The sequence below is a fragment of the Crinia signifera genome, chromosome 5 (assembly GCF_055691185.1).
Source record: "Crinia signifera chromosome 5, ASM5569118v1, whole genome shotgun sequence".
Classification (NCBI taxonomy): domain Eukaryota; kingdom Metazoa; phylum Chordata; class Amphibia; order Anura; family Myobatrachidae; genus Crinia; species Crinia signifera.
Window position 1 is genome coordinate 125,612,037 of NC_139221.1, and position 3,636 is coordinate 125,615,672.

Consider the following 3,636-nt stretch of genomic DNA (forward strand, 5'->3'; position numbering starts at 1 on the left):
TGGGCAGCACTGTGGCACAGTGCTAATGCCCGTGCCTGGGGAAGCCAAGCGCCGCCGGTTCAAGACTGTCTCTCTCTCTCTGTAAGGGAAAGCGCCAGGAATGGCTCAAGACTATGCTTCCCCTCACATCAGATTGCAGGGATGAACCGTAGACCTGAAGCGTCTCAGGCACACTTTTTTATTCCTGACATTTTTTTCATCTCCATATTTTCCATGGTATTAATTTATTATCACTACGTGCCGCTGTATTTAGATCTCATGTTATATGAGTTTGGCTTAGCAGTTGTGACATTTTATTGGAATTAATAAATATAATAGGCATGTTTTCTTGTGTAAATCAGGCTAAATTGATATGTTCTATCTAAGCTTCATTTATTAAACACACTTTAATGTCCTGTTTGGTTTTTATCATTTAAGATCACTTGTCATTTCTGGGGTGTTTCTGGGCGACACGTGGGGAGTGAGGAGGATATTTGTGACAATTGAGAGATTATGTAAGGGATTGTTTGGGGTGTGTGTTCAGTCTCAATGGGGGGGTATTATTTGAAATGTGGATGTTTGTTGTTTGCCACAGCAGCATAGGCATGCGCACATAGGGGGACATTTACTAAGATGTGTATTCTACTTCACATGTGCTGTTGCTATGGGCAACCAATCAGATCCTGTCTACTATCTTAGAGGGTGCTAAATAAATAAGAAGTAAATTCTGATTGGTTGCCCAGAGCAACATCACGTGTGGAGTAGAATATACATCTTAGTAAATTTCCCCCTTAGAGTGTTTGGTGTTCACAGTCACACCCTAATGCTGTGTACACCCTTGATCGTGTTTACCACCAGCCGAGGAGCAGTGGGCAATTTGTGCAGCAATGCAATAGTTGCACTGTGGAGCTGCAAAGGGAGTGGAACCTACTGACCAGATATATCCTGGCAACGACCAGCCGAGGAGAAGTGGGTGATTCGTGCATCACTGAGATCAGCTACGAGGTTCCAACAGAACTGCTTCAACTTTCTTTTTTATAGCACGCTAGGCAAGACTTTCAACCTGACTTACAAAGTTTAATATCCAATTCAACCCCTATGTGGCTTGTTCATGTTTACCACCAGCCAAGGAGCAGTGGACAATTCGTGCAGCAATGCAATAGCTGCAAAGGAGTGGAATCTTCTGACCAGATATAACCAGGTGATGACCAGCCGAGGAGCAGTGGGGTATAAACAGATTATTTCTGTCCGTTTCTTTCAAAAACAAACATGTATCGATTTTTCCATCACTTAGGGCCAGATGTACTAAGCTTCAAAAGTGATAAAATAGAGAGTGATAAACAACCAGCCAATCAGCTCCTGTCTGACATTTTTCAAACACAGTCTGTGACAGGGCAGATAGGAGCTGATTGGCTGGCTGTTGATCACTCTCCATTTTATCACTTTTGAAGCTTAGTACATCTGGCCCTTAAAGAGATACAGACATCTAGAAAAATGGACTTGGACCGCACTATGAATAAATGTCAATTTTACTGGGCTCAAACTGGCATTATGAGCATTAATGAGAGCTTTAAGGTGGTCCCCTCCAAAATACCAGGCGGTCATCTATGTAGCAGGTGTAGAATACAATTCTACCTGCCACATTAGGATCTGCAAAGAACAATTTAACTTCTACGTCAAACATAAAAATGGGTTCTTGTTTAGTTTCACGGCGGCAGCATGGCGGCCCGCTACTTCCGGGTTCGGCGCTCGCAAAACTTTCTAAAATAAAGTCCATGCCAGCGTGAATAGTTCATACCCCCACTATCCACGTTGGCATGGAGTTGATTTTAGATAGCGTGGCGAGCCACCGAGCCCGTAGCGTGAGCGAGTGAAGAGAGCCCCACAAGGGGACACAGACGCTGCTGCGACTGAGATGCTGCCACCGTGAAACTAAACAAGTACCTAAAAATGTTTGCGTAGGATGGAAATACTGCAGCTCTCATCGCACATCCCACGTTTTGGACATAAAACTTGTCTTTCTAGAGAACATTTTTTTTTATTTAGAATCAGATTTAACAATTCTACCACTAGATCCTAACCATATAAGCATCATTATTGGTCAAAACATTTTAAGGGCTGCCAAACTATCAATACGAGGGATCACTGTTCAATCGTGAACAACCACATATCTTTGCCCCAGTCTGACACTGGAGATAATTTCCGCAATAAGGACTAAGCGTCCGTAATGCCCATTACATATCATGCCACATGTAATGCCCATTACACATTATGCCACAAACATAATGCCCATGATATATTATGCCCGTAGTAATGTCCCTTACACATAATTCCCCTCGTAGTGCCCCTTAAACATTGCCCATATTTCTGTCCCTCACAGAATTCCCATATTGATTCCATATAAGAGGAGAGACCTCATCGCCACGTCCCTCTATCCCCACCACAAACACCCTGTTCCACCCACAGACCCCCTATAAAGCTTTACTCACATATACACCCTAGTCCCCCTGTTTGTGCCACATTCACTCCATAATCCTCTACACCACTCCCAATTACACACCCTACTCTTTCACTGTCCCCAACATACCCATCCCATACCCATCCTATCCAACACCAGGGTGGTGAGTCTGGACCTCTTTTATGTTTGTTACACTGGAGCTCGAGCATGGTCCCCCTTCTGATGGCGACAACTTACCAACACATTGGGAGCCGGGTAGGCGGGATTATGTTAGCTGCGGCGGCTGACCCAGTCTGCACTCCCTGCGCAGGCTGCTCAATCAAGTCACTCAGCCGTCACAGCCTGCACTGAATCTGCAGCGGCTGTGATGGCTGTCACGAGAGGGGAGCAGTGCCGCGGTTCGGCCTCTGCACGTGACATCTGACAGTGGGACCCCCAGCTGTCCGCTATCCATGCTCCGCGCTGTAACAGTGCACTAGTGTGTGCTGCTGCGCCTGCTATTTAAGATTCACATATCCCGCTGGACCGCGCTAGCCAATAGGCGCTCGCGGTTCAGCAGCCACCAGTTGATTGGCTGCTGGACCGCAAGCACCTATTGGCTAGCGGTCCAGCGAGAGACGTGAATTTTAAATAGCATCACGTCTCCCGCACACAGAGGGCCGGGGAGCCGGGAGCTAGCGGGGGAGATGGAGTGGGCGAGCTGGCGGTGCCGGCACGGCTCCGGCGCCAGGATAGCTTCCAGCGCCCGGAGCTGGTGCTCCATCGGCACCGCCCTTGCTACGCCTCTGCCCCTACAGTGCATCTGCTGGGTGAGCTAGAAAATGTGAACTGTTAGGAGGTTTGAGGGCTGAGGATGAGAAATGCTGGCATAGGAGAGATTTTTTTTATATAGAAACATCCTCAGACCATATTTGATCCTTATTTCTTTGTAAGGATATCAATATGCTATCCCAAGCATGTTTAAATTCCTCTAATCTATTTAACTCTACCACCTCTGATGGGAGGCTATTCCACTAATCCACTATCCTTTCTGTGAAGTAATTCTTCCTCAAATTGCCCCTGAATCTTCCTCCCTCTAGTTTCAGTGCATGTCTTCGTGTTCTGTTGCTCCTCTTCCTGTGAAGAATGTCTCCCACCTGTACCTTGTTAAAACCCTTGATTTATTTGAAAGTTTCTATCATGTCCCCCCTTTCCCTTCT